General features: G+C 49.0%; 1 protein-coding gene across 1 annotated transcript in view; it reads left to right on the top strand.

Annotated features, from left to right (window-relative positions):
• The window catches only part of LOC104493658 (keratin, type II cytoskeletal 75-like), a gene marked incomplete at its 3' end in the record, with an annotated part of 33,497 nt that overhangs the window by 15,251 nt on the left and 4,601 nt on the right, over positions 1–13,645 (top strand). The window lies entirely within an intron of this gene.

Below are 13,645 nucleotides of genomic sequence, written 5' to 3'. Positions count from 1 at the left end.
CCCTTCCAGCTCCTCCCAAAGCATTTCAGAAAAGAAAGTGATGATTTAGCTTTCCCAGGAGGCACTGCAAAGAGCACACACCTCTTTTTTCCCTTTTTTTTTCTTGTCAAAGAAGAAACCCTGAGCTGCAAAATTGAACTTAAATTTTAAACACGGCAATTTCAGCTTTCAAAGCACCTGCTGGTCTCGCTGTAGCCATAGGCTTTCCGTGGAATTTGCTTACAGACGACTATGTAGTACTTTCATCCGCTTATGCATGTTAGGGGAGGCTAGTTCAAAGCACACTGACTTTTAGAAGAACTTACCCCCTCCTCCCCACCCCTGAAATGCCAAGGGAAGTTTCTGCTGCATAAATTTCCCCGCTGACACCTTGTACTCGCATGAACTGAGCTTCTTCCACTGACCGCTCAAACTTTCCAGCTCCTCACTGTGCCTTCAATAAACTGCATTGAAAGTACGTGGGTGGTCGCTGAATTTTTCCGCACACGGTGTTTAAAGGAATTAAAAACTGGGTGAAGAAGTTCTGTGTCCAGTCTGGGGCAGGTGGGAGGGAAGAAGGAACCAAACAGATCTTTTGATTCTCTTGAGGCATTTGGGGCATGGTGGGGCTTAGATGCCAGGAGTGTCCAATGGTGTTTACTCTGTTTTATTTACATCCTTATATCACATCACCTGGAAGATGTTTTATAGCCCAAGTAATAATTGATGTCAAAGATTGACAGAAACCTCCAGAACAGTTTTGAGCACTCTAAGATGTCCTCTAGCTTCATTCAACGCTGCAACCTCAGAACGACATATTCGTTCCTTCCACGTAACAGCAGTTGAATGAAGACAGAGGCCAGCGCTGACCTTCTGGGCTCAAGGGGCTGGTGATCAGGGCTGTGCACCACAAGTCATACATATTTCAGATGTAAAACCCTTTGTTCTGGTGGCACTGGGGGTGACAAAGTGTGACATGTACCCTGCAGGAGTTAGAAGACAAGTTATGAGATCTCTTGGCCATAACGGGGTGGGATCAACTTTGTCTCAGTTTTGAAGTCTCCCACATGGGAGCTGACTGCTGGGGGCTCATTTCATGGAAAGAAACCACCATTTCCATGGGGTGATTCATCCGACCAAAGACAAGCACCTAATTTAGCATGAAATGCATCAGAGACTCCACTGACTGCATCCATTAGACCTCTCCTGGCTCTGCCGGCAGCCCCGGGCAGGGGTAGTAGCGCCAAAAGAGACATCCACTGTGCGAGACGCCCGTGTGTCCTCAGACGAATACACCCTGCCTGTCATCTGCTGGATTCGCAGACGCTATTATCACAGCAAATGTCTTCCTGTCTCCAGCACTTGAAGAATTACAGGTCACACCACAAATCTCCTGAGCAAAATTCTAATTGCAACCTAAACAAGAGCGACTATTAAAGACTGATGCACGGCAGAAGACAAGCACCTTCGGGGAAGCCCATGAGATGCTGTTTCTACTCTGAGTAGAAAGTGTTTCAGCTAACTTTGACCACCTACCTGCCAGACTCTGGTTACGTGAGGTGGACAGTCCTCTGCCTGACCCTGTCTCTCGATGAGGAGACCCAGTTTCAGCAGTTTATACAACTTCTGAGTGGCTCCAATTAGATGAGGTGGAGCCCACCCAGGGGGGTGATTCTGCATCCGTGCTTAGTGCATTCACCACTTGCAAATGTAATTTGGGAAGATGGCGGGCGCAATGCTGAGTCCCTGCTGAGGCATCAGGCAGCTCCAGTTAATTGTCCGAACCGTGTGTTTCATGATGTCACTCTGGGCCACGGTCAGGTGGCGCGTGCAGGACAGCTGTCCAGGAACCGTGATGCCTCCAAGGGTGGGTCTTCTTTGTGGCTACAAGGAAGCATGGACGTCCCTTCACAAGCCATAGCCAGAGCGACTTGGCTTGGCTTTGCTTCAGAGGACACTTTTTGTTGGGTTTTGTTGGGTTTTCACAAAGAGGAGGTGGAGAAAGCCACAGCTTTGTGACCTGGGATTAGTCCTCACCAGCTGCTGCTGCTTGACTGGACCAGTTGGTCTCGCCCTGGCTTTGCATGACATTCCCAGCCTCGAAGGGGTGAGAGCCCAGCAAGCCTCAGGTTTTCCAGAGCTTTTCCCTCCTGACCATTAGTCAGGACACCAAAGTGTCCCTAGACATGAGGCGACACAAGCCTGGGCCGTCAGTCGCGGTGCCTCATTCTCTTGCTCCGGGGTGAGCTGCAGGCAGGAGTCTAAACCAGCTTTCTGAGCTCAGCAAGGTGACTTCTCCCACCCCCACCGAGGAAGCAGTAGGCGACTGACTAATTTCAGTGGGTGAATAATTAACTTCTAGTGGCCTGAATAATAGGGAGAAGAAAGGAAGGTGGTATTACCCCTTCCAAAACAAGGGCAGCTCCTTCCCTCCTCAGGTTGGAGCCAACACCCAAATCCTCTCAGCTGTGATTTCAGCAAACCAAAGAGGTTTATGGCCATAGCTTAAGAGCTGGTTCATAAGATTTTGTTACAGTAGCAAAAGGAAAATGTTCATCCCCACATGGTTTCCAAATGCTTCATTAAAGCCTGTATCATGAGCTCAGGGATGTTTCCTGCTAAGTGAGTGCTCTTCTGCCTTCCCACACCATTTTTCTTTTGCTCTTCTTTCTAATAGCGATGACCTTAAACAAACAGCTGTTTCAAGTCAGGAAACTGGATTTTCTGTCAGTTAAAACCAACCAGAGAAAACCTTTTGATAACTGAGAAATGTTTCCATTCAGTTCTTCTAGTAAAAGATATCAATAATTTAAAAATACTATTCCAGTAATTTTATTCTATGAGATGTTTTGGTTTTGGTGTTCTAACTGACCAGTACAAGCGCTTCAAGCCAAAACACCACAGTCAAGGACTTGAAGAAGAAAGTGAGAAGGAGCAAAATCATCAAAACTGCATGCATGGTCCATCATCCGTGGGCAACTTGGAGGGTGCCCCTTCCAAAGACCAAACATACCTTGGGTGAGTATGAAGACGGGGTGACTTTTCTCCTGCGTCAGGCAACCTCCTGCAAATACGTCACCACCCTTTATAACCAGCATTTTCCATTTCAACCATCCTGTCCAGGGTGGAACCCTTCTGCCACAAATCCATCTTCAAATTCATCTTACCGTGCTGACCCATTCACACTAAACTTAATTTGTAGGCTAGAAATGGGTGACTCACTCTCTCCTAAAGCCTCTCTCTGCACTAACTGCACCAAGACAAGGATGCGGGACGAGGAGGAAGAGGTGGGACTCTCACAGGAACAGTCATCTCCAAGAAAGCGATCTCCACAGCACGTCCCTGCAGCTCAAGGCAGAAGCGACGGCACAACCGCAGCAATCAGTGGAAGAACAGACTTTGCAGCAGGTATTGGAAGTGGTAATTAGCCCGAGTGGAATTCATTAAACAGGGAAATGTTCTCCCAGCCAAGATTGCCACGGAAGCCTTTTCACTTCTCATTACCCTCTGTATACTTGAGAATTACCATAATGCTTTTTCCTGTCAAAAGCAGGTACCAATTACCACCAGTTGAACAAAACCACACGGGCTCGGGAGACACTTGCCTCATCCAGCCATGCCCAGCATAAGAGATATTTTCAAAGCCTGCCACTAGACGGGCTCTTTCTCTTCCTACCCCATCCCTTTCTTCTCTCCCTACCAAGAACGAACTAAACACATTAGACCTCTGCGGTCTGGCACTGGACAATGGGTCTTTGAAGCCTTTTTAGCTCAGAAGCAGCAGAAAAGGCAAAATCAAACTCATTCAGGGTTTGAGTCAGTAGCAACAGCAAGAAGTTTGAACAGCTTTTCTGGCACGAGAACCCTTGTTGGGCTCTGGAGACCTCAGGGTGGACCACACAGAGGGTGCAGTGAGGGCGGTACAAGGTGCAGAAGTACGTGCCGTAGTTTTGGCTTCAAAGCTCTCCGAGATGGCAGGGACCCCGGTGTATGTGGAAGGGTTGGAGCTCATAGCAGCAGAGGAGATTTCAGGATGAATCACGGTGATGGTTGATCCTGTTTCCACTCTTCCTGCAAGCAGAGAAAGCAGCCAAAGCAGCAGCAGAGATGAAAGCGCCCAGCAGTGGTACAGCTCTGGGGCTGAATCGCCCGGGACGGTGAAACACGAAGAAGATGAAGCAATCTTGGGAGCAAATCTGCCCGCTGTGCTGATAAGGGAGGCGCAGGAATTTTCCTTTATTCTGTGGTGAATTCCTTACAGAGCCCACCGGGAAGTCGCCAGCCACATCAGAAAGAGCTGCTTTGGAACAACCCACTTCAAAAAAATCAACCTGCGTAAGTTTTGATCTCAGGTGTTAAAAAAAGTTGAAGTAGCTCAGAATTTCCTGGAGGACAGAAGTTGCGTTTTTGTGGCCTGACAAAGTAGGATGTAGATTTACTGCATTTTTTACCATTACTCAGGGAATTATTCTCAGGGATCTTTCTTTTTTTTTTTCCCACTATCCAATTTTCAAGCTACGTATCCAGCTCCCAGAATGCACAGGGTTTTACTTCCCCTTTCAGACCTCTGGAACAGATGAGACAGTCCACCTTTCCTCCCGACACGTTGCTTTCCGTTCTATAATGAACACACCACCTTTATATACCGTATTTATATATTATTATCCCTGTAATAATCACTTATTATTACTCCTGGCACACGAGGGAGGCAGCCAAGCGAGGTGTCTCACGGCTGCACTGACGGGAAATCCGAGGCTGTCTTTTAAGCCCTTCATCTGCAGCCCGAGGAAGCGGAGAGACACTTTGCACGGCAGGTGATATCCAAAGAGCTCATCGAGAGCACCCAGCATGCCCATCCGCCACAGAGCAGCTTGTGGATAAACACAGCTCAGAAATTAGCAGGTAATTAGTTCCTCAGATGAACACCCATTCCTTGCAGCCAGACGGCTCCACAGTCCACGTCGAATTCAAAAGCAAGTTGTTTCTTGTGGTGTGGTCAATGTTACTAACAGGAGGGAGGGGGAAGGTTTCAGTCAGAGTTCTCACTTGGAAAGGGGTGGATCAGGGTAGGAGCAAGATACTCCGGACTCATGGCCCTGGCTCAGTGTGTGGGTGGAGGATTCTCCACCCCCTTGAGTAGGGGCAATATAGGATCGTGATGGATCTTTCTTGCCCCTGCTTAATACAGCTTCTTCCCTTTTAAGGTGATTTGAACAGAAACCCTGGGTTTCTTTGGGTGCTCCACGTCAGCTGCACCAGAACAAAGTGAATGTTGGAGCTTTCTGTTCGGTGGCCAAACCAAACACCTGAGTAAATGCTGACCCCTCTGCATTTTGGGGGGTTCAGTGCTTCTCTTCCACATCGAAGAACCCTTTTCAGGTCAGCTGAAACAGAGCCTGGCAGATTTAACTTGCCTTCTCCACTTTTTCCAGGCTTGTGACATTGAGGTGGCTGGAGGAAACTCCTAACCTCAGACAGCACAATCCCTGAGTCTGCTTGGAAGAAACGAAGGGAACCCAAACCCCAACCAGCCAAGCAAACCAACTGGCTAGTTGGGTGTGAACTGCTCGTTGTTTGCATGCGGCTGGTCCTGTGTCGGCTCCCGAGGAGTTGGACGGTGCACGCTGTGCCACGACAGAGCTGCGGGCCAGGGTGGATTTGTTGAGGCAGGAGCTGGAATTGCTGAGACCTGTGTTTGAAGAAGTAGCAGTTCCTCCCTTTCTGTCCACAGGGAAATGCAGGTTATATTTTTTTTCCTGGAAACACCCTCATCTTTAGCATGGCCCAGTTCAGCACAGACAAAATTGGGTTTTGGAGCTCGACTGTCTACTTGTGCAACACATTCGCTAATAGAGCTCAAGTGGTAGTTGGGAACAAAAATCCCACTGATACTCTCCAACATTCAGGTGCTGCCTACACTGGGAATCCTCTGCCTAAACCCAACACTGGCTGGCCCTGGTCCAGTCCAGTAGGTGGATTTACCCTTTTTCAGGATTGAAGGAGGCTTGGCAGATTCCTCAGCCATGAATCACTCCAGGTCAGATTGTAGCTGCAGGATGAAGACTCATATTATACAATTAGTTCTGCATTTCCCCAGAAGTGATACAAATGAGGGGGAATTGCTCTGAAGTGCAGCTTTTTGCAACCTTTAGGCACAAGCTTTGCAACACCTCAGTCACTCCTAAAATTGGGTAACTGATGGGACATGAGCAGGGTCAGAAACCCCGGCCTGAACAGAGCTCAGAGCAGAGCAGGTGTCAAGGCTTTGAGCTGTAAGCAAAGGACCCATCAGCTGTTGAATACTCTTGCCCAGCTGCCAGCTCTGGAGGAGCCCAGATCTTGACCTAGGATAGTGTTTTAAAGAGGACCTCTGCCAGCTTTCCTGAAATGGGCTCTTTTGTACAACAGAAAGTACATTTACAATATTTTTATGTGAAGAGAGCTGGCAGCTGGAAGGGCAAGGCATAAAACCCTCTTACATTCCAAGGTGCTCTTTCAGTTCTGGGGTCAAGGAAAGAGGATTCCATGCTGCTGAGAAACAGGGTCTGAACACTGAGCATCCGAGACCTCCGGCTTTGGCGATGAGACCACGGGCTTGCCTTGCAGCGCCCTGCTTGTGCCAGTGATGGAGGGTTTAGGTGGGAAGGAGGTGCTAAACCTCCGCAGAGCAGCAGGCAATTACGCCAAACCCAGTAGCGATCTCGTAAGCAGCTGGTTCTCTTTATCATACACTCTTGGAGCAACTTGAAAGAAGTCACTCAAAGGGGTATGACGTTTCGGGAAGAGTGCGCCTTGGGTGTTTGTCAGTCCCTAATTGAAATGAGGACAACCAAGCTACGGCTGTCATGCTCAGTAATTAAAGGGAAAGTAAAGCCACCTGTCTGTCCTTTGACAGGTAACCTGTCTGCAGACGGGTATTTGTGATGCTGAGCAGCGTGGTGACAGCGTTTGCAAAAACACCTGCGAGAAAAACAGCGAGTGCTCTCCTCGTTAGGCTGAGGAGGAGCTGGAAGGCCGGGCGTGCCATTATTATGGTGTCTTGAACACCAAGTTGGCTTTTGGTCATTGAAATTTCCGCATGCAAGACATTTCTGGATGGAGAACAAGACAGGCAGATGCTTAACACTCCCTGGTATCTCACCGAGTGCCCAGCAGGCAGATTACCCCATTGGATACTCAAGGAGAAAAAGCAACCACATAATAACCAGAACAAAGAGAATAACGAGGCAAAACACCGACGTGTAGATGTTGCTTCAAGAAATTACACCAGGGTTCCCCGGATGAATGTCCTCAGCATGTGCATCCCCACGGAGAGGAGGAAGATGGATGCCTGATTCACTCAGGATCATCTGGGTGGAGAGTGGAGAGCAGCTGTTAAACAAAATTGTGGATTTTGAAGATCCCATTCAGCGCGGTTTCTTTTGGAAGTCGTAGATTTGCCTAATAACGTATTTCCTTTTATCCTCCAACATGGCCAGAGAGTCCTGTTGGCTCAGCTATGGAGAATGTGTGATTCACAGGAAGATTCCCCCATCTCCACTGCTCTGTGCTGCTGCTGCTGCTGTCTTTCTTTTGCAGTCACCGAGCGCTGGGTTTTCTTGCAGAGCAGGTTCCCAAATCCACTGCAATGGGCCGTGGTAGAGGCCCAGATGGATTTCAAACTCAGTAAGGGTGCAGCTGAGGCCACGGCAAAAAGAGTTCCCTAAAACAGGAGATTTAGGTCAAAAAAGTGGAGGAACCCACTTCAGAAACAGAGTGAAGTCAAAGCGTGACTCTGCATGCCGGAAGGTGTCGAGGTTTCTCATGCTGGAGGACACGGCTGAGGCAGAGAAGCTTTGGGAGGAGGGATTGATAGTCCACAGGACTAACCATTACCGTTGCTTGCTTTTATCTCCCTGAACGTGTGATTTGCCAGCAATTTGGAGAGTTAACCTCTGGAAACGGAGGTTACAACCCTGTAGGCTCGCTGAGCTGGGGAAGTCAAGGCTATGCTGCCCAACATTTTGGCTGGCTGCTCTCCAGGAGTTGGGTAGCTTTGGGTGTTTCTGAGTATTGGGGCCGTGGTGAACAGAATTTGGTTGCAAACTCCTTGAGGACAAATACTGCTCTTTATCTCTAGTTGACCCAGCGCAGACAACTGCCATACAGAGCTCGTGCACCAAGCTGCCACCTCTGGAGTGACACATCGTGAGTTTTTTGCTTCTTGGTGGCAAACTGAATCACCAAAGGAACTCCAAGCATTCATTAAGATAATGGGTACGTCCTCTAGAAGCTCTGTCTTCTGTGCTCTCCTTAATCTGAGTGTCCATCTGGAGAAGGTAATGAATAGGTGCCGCAAAGGCAGCATTGTCATTTCTCTTTTGTTCGTACTTGTCCTTTTGTTTTGCTGAGGCTGGTGACCACGTTCAGATACCAAACACCCCCCTGGTCCCGCAGAGTGTGACTCCTTCTCTTCAGGTTCTCCTGCGCTGGTGAATTCTCTTTCTTGATGATACCATGCTCTCTTGTTGACTATTCATGGAGGCCATGCGTCCAGCTTCAACTTAGTGACTAGTTTTTAGGTAGTTGAACTCAGGTAAGAGGACTCCCACGCTACAAGTGTTTGTATTCTCCGACGTTATCTCACCTGCCAAGTCATTTCACAGGTCCAGTGCTGGGGCTGCTCTCTGCTGAACGTCCCTCCTTGTCCCTCTCTGCAGAGCGATGCTTTTAAATACAACGCCGAGATCCTGCTGCTGATAAAAGCTCTGTGTTCTCTACTCTGCTGCCAATAAACTGCACACAACGCTTGTGCATTGCCTCTACTTCACTGGTTTTGTTTTTGTTTTGGTTTTTTTTTTAAGAAATCTCTTTATAAGTTTGCAGAATGAACTCTGACATTCCCCTCACACACAGCAGCTACTTTCAGTGGTCATTATTGTTCGCACTTATGTGCACACACACAGACTTGCAGACCTATCGATGGGAACTAGTTGAAATTCAGTGGCAGAATTTCCCTCCTCCCACACTCTCCCCTTTCTCTTCTCTGCTGGAGGGCATCTCTGCAGGCCCTGGTTGGCTCAGTGCATGAAGGAACACGCTTTCTGGTTGAAAATGTCTGTATCGTCAAAGAGAAGAGGCAACTGTCCCAGGAGAACAGCAGCATCTCCAGAACCTGACATGGTTCCCATGGCTCATTTTTAAGGGTTGTCCACTTTCCCCCAGAAAAAACTTTCCAGCACAAACCTCGTGGCCTGGTTGGGGTTAAAATGAAGTAAACTCTGTTCAGTGATTTTACTTTTCAGCTCAGTCTCTCCTAAGTGGAAGGGCCCTAACCTTGACCCCTCATGCCCTGGTCATGCGGCTGTTCTCCCCCTGCCATGGCAGTTCCCAATGCTTGGTCCTGGCTGAGGTACTTTCATTGGGACACCAATTCCACCCCATTGCTCAGAGCCCTAATAGTCCATTGGGCTGAGAGTTAGCACGAAGCTGGTCAGATGATGCAAAAGTGCCTTACAAATTCCTGTGCAAAGGAGGAACATCGCAAAGGAAAGGGGTGGACACCTGTGGTGGTTGGTACGAGACCTATTTGTCTCTTGCAAAATAAAGCGGTGAATAAGAACGAGGAAGGAGAGTTTCTTGGCTTAGGTCACCTGGTAACACCACTGCAATGGGGATTTTAACTACCTGAACGGGCTGCCTGGCTCTGCTGCAGCCAAACAGCTCTGAAAGGTGCAGCTCTGCACCCAACACCCGGGGTTTTCATCACATAGATAAAGAATTGCCCAGAACATGACAGAGTTGCCCTGAATGAAGCACCTCGATTTGCTGCCAGGGCGTCAAGCGTGGCCAGTGAATCGCAGTGGCCATGGGCAGGGCAGACATCCAGCTCTGGCTGGTAGGTAGCTCTCCCTGTTCCTTGCTTGAGACAGCACCTTTGGGAGCGATACTCTCTTCTGCTTAGCTTCCTGCTGTGATAACTCAACATCTTCTCATCAATACTGCTGATGTGACCAACGCTGGTCACTCACAGTTTGTTATTGTCCAGTGGAAAGTCTGCAGAAGGAAGGTAGAGGTTTTGGCAAGGTCTTAGCTGGCAGCACTGTGAATACAGGCAGTGCCTATGAGCAGTGACCACTGATGCTCCGGGAACAGCCTGGAAGGAACTTCAGGAACTGCTTTGTCCATCCTTTTGCCCCAAAGCAGCATAAATGGCTGGGGACTAGCCAGGCTGAGGGTGAACAGTTACTGTAAAGCAAGGTTCCTGGGAGAGAAGCAAAGTGTCCAGTGGCAATGGAAGGAGCCCGGACCATCATCTCTACCCGGGTCCTCACAAATTGACCATCAGCTTTGTTGTGGGAGCAGAATCGAGCTGCAGTTAAGAGACCGGGAAAAATCACCTTTGGAGGGCTGGACCCATGAAACCAGAGGGAGACGTCCCAGGGCCCTCATTAGCCATTTTAATGGTGACTTCGCGGTCCCTTTTGAAAGGAGCCACAAAATCTGCCCAGCCTGCGGGGAGGGAGGGAAAGCCCCAGCGCAGCCACGCCCTGCCAACCCCGTTTTCTCGGGAGGGGGTCTTAAAAAGCGGTTTTCTCACTGGGAGAGAGCAGGCTTGGATGGCTGGGTTGTTACAGCTGGAATCATTAGTGGAGGTTAAACTCCTCCTGGGCTCTCCCTACCTGCACGGATGGCTTCTCAGGTCCCCATTTAGCAAGGTGCTTGAGCAGAATTAATTTATCCTAATGCGTCTGGGTGCATGTAAATCCCAAAGGTGCAAGGCTCATGGAAGCCGCCACAGTCCAAGGCACATTTAGGGCCAAGGACCTCAGGGGTTACCCCTGTGAATCTGGGTGTAAGGTGCTGATTTAAAACTTTGATGAATCCTGTCAGCCTCAAACCAGCAGTTTCATCTCTTTCCGGTAGAGAGGAAGGTTAATCCCTGTCTACAGCTCTTCAAATACTATCTGACTTGCAACGTGCTAGGACAAAGCATGGAGACACAATCAAGGTCGCTATGAAGAAGGCATTTGCATCTGACTTGAGCCAGTGATGTGCATGTGTGTGGCCTATGAAATAAGAGCCCTTGCAATCCTTCTCTCCAGGAGACCAAATCACATCCGAGTGCTTCCTCCTTTGAAGCTGATGTAACCAGCACTCAGGGCTTCCGCCATGTAAACGCTTTGTCAAAGCTCAGCAGATGGAAACCACAAGCGCTGCCCTCAACCATCTCCCTCTGATGTGCAAGGCTGGGCACCTGGAAGAAGCCACTTCTTAGGGCTGCCAGGAGGAGCCAGAGGTTGAAGCACAGGTTTGTTGGATTCATGAGGAAACAGCCTGGCAGCATGTGGTGTGTAAGAAGGGATCTCAGGGCTTGCAGCCAGTGGAGGAACCCACGTTATCTCAAGAGCAGCATTTTCCCTGCTTTCCAACAAGACCAGGGGCTTGAAGGGTCCACAGCCTTCCACGCGTGTCACCCCCACAGCTCATCACCCCATCCATGGTGGGTGGCCGAGCAGAGACACGGAGGATAGCGGGGAGCTGATCCCAACAGACCCAGATTTCTCAGAGCTGGAAAAACCGGCCAGCCACTCCCCTCAGGGATGAAGGGCTGTGTCTTTCTTGCCATGAAAAGGAGCTGGAGTCTCTCTCAGCAGTGGCTGCTCCTGGGCACCATCCCTGATGCCTCATCTCTGCCCCAAACCAGCGTGCAGGGCTGAGGCGTGCAGAAAGCAGGACTACGGCCACTCGCACCAGTAACCTGACAGCCTGGCAGCTTGCCCGTGGTTACACCCACCTAGAAGAGTGCGTCAAAATTGTATTGTATGGACCTACCTAAAGGCTAAGCAATGCTTTAGTCTGACCATGAATGTCCTAGTCCCAGGCAGTGCTCAAGGTTGGGTTCAGACCACACACCCAGTTGTCCTCTAGCACACTTGCTCCAACTCCTCAGCATGAACTAAAATAAATTTCCAAAATATTTACCCCTTTCACTTACTTGCGAGAAGACCCGGTGCTTGGATGACCTCGGGCAGAATGACATGAAGGACGCGGTGCCCAGAACCTCGTCTGCCTTCTCTGCTTATCTCAATCTCAGAAATGAACGAACATCTCATGGCACGATGTGCATTCTGATACACCCAGACCAAGGCAGCTACAACGGAACTCCTGCGCGGTTGTAATTGCATGTAGTATTTTATAGATCATTTCAACCCATTATGAGACCTGTTAAAAAAAAAAAAAGAAGATCTTTACTGAGAGAGAGTCCACAAATATTCAATCCCGGTTCCTTTGCATTATTTTTAATTCAGGACAACCCATTTCGAGTCTACCACAGCGCCGACTAGGAATCCTCCCAGAACCAGTTCATTTTGCCCCAGCGGAGATGCAAATGTTTCTTAGGGCGAGCTGTGCCGCCGCTTGTGGTTCTCTGATTAGACTCCTTTGTTAAGGCAAAAAAAGGAACTTTGCTTCCAAGCGAATTCACAAATCTTTTAAAGAATTTCAATTAAGACGGTACCTTCTCATTAACAGATATTACTAGAATAATTTAATGTCAAATAGGCGTGTCGCAGGAATAGGAGGAAAGAAGTTCACCCCGGCTACCATTTCTCAACCTGTTTGGAACGCTTCGTTTCACTTCTTTGTTGCATCTCCAGCTATCGTTCACATGAATTCGCCGTGCACGCTGGTCACATCACACCCAGATACTAAACACGATTATCATCCTCTCTAGGCACATAATTCAGCAATAAATCGCTGTCTGCAGCGAAGCGTTTCCCCAAAATGCCTCATCTTCAACTCCGTGTATTCTCTGGCTGCACCAGTGCCTCAACCCCCAATTTGTCAGAGCGTCTGCCCCGCGATCGAATTCATCCTTGGTACCATTGGTTCATTGATACAGAAACCACCAGCCCCATCCTGCTTCGCTTATCCGGCAAACGCGGCTGCAACCGAATCACCTGCGAGAGCCACGGCCATACCCCAGAGAGGAAGAGAGGAAAGCTGACGAGTCGCTCCCAACCCCGTCGGTGCTGGGCTTTGGCAGATTTGCCTTCCTTCTCCCCTACTGCCACCGGTCATTGCTCAAGAGCCAGCCCTGAGCTGGCCAGAGACCCTGGAAGGGGCGGCATCACCTCGAGATTTCGCAGGAGGTCCTGAAACATAATTAAACGCTGTGGTGAAACTGAACCGTAAACAAGCCATGAATAAAAACCCCTTGAATTATTTTGCTAAACTATAATTACACAATAAGGAAGCAGATTAATTAAGTAAAATATAAGTCCTGAAACTGAAGCTTGCAAGCAAAGCAGTTTATTTTAATTTCCACATTATTTCATATGAGATACAAGTGTTTGCTGTGGGTTTTAAATGTTGGAAGCCATTCCTTGCTGCCAGGCAGACCAAACCCAGTGGATAAATTAAATTTTTGCATCTCAGGCACCTCCTGAAATGTATATAAGGAGAAGGGCTCTGCCTCAGAGGAGCCAAAGGAGTTCTTCTTTCACTCCCTGCTCCTCTCTTGCTCTCTTGCTTTGCCGTTTCCGCTTCACCTCCCGACTCCCCCAGCCGCCATGAGTCGACAGTGCTACACCTCCAGCTCTATCCTGGGAAGACGGGGCTTTTCCTCCGCCTCTGCCGTCTGCGCCCTCGGCAGGGCCAACAGCAGCTCAGCCTCCGTCTGCCA

Source organism: Buceros rhinoceros, unplaced genomic scaffold (assembly GCF_000710305.1).
Source record: "Buceros rhinoceros silvestris isolate BGI_N320 unplaced genomic scaffold, ASM71030v1 scaffold14545, whole genome shotgun sequence".
Lineage (NCBI taxonomy): Eukaryota > Metazoa > Chordata > Aves > Bucerotiformes > Bucerotidae > Buceros > Buceros rhinoceros.
This window is presented reverse-complemented; position numbering and strand designations above follow the sequence as displayed.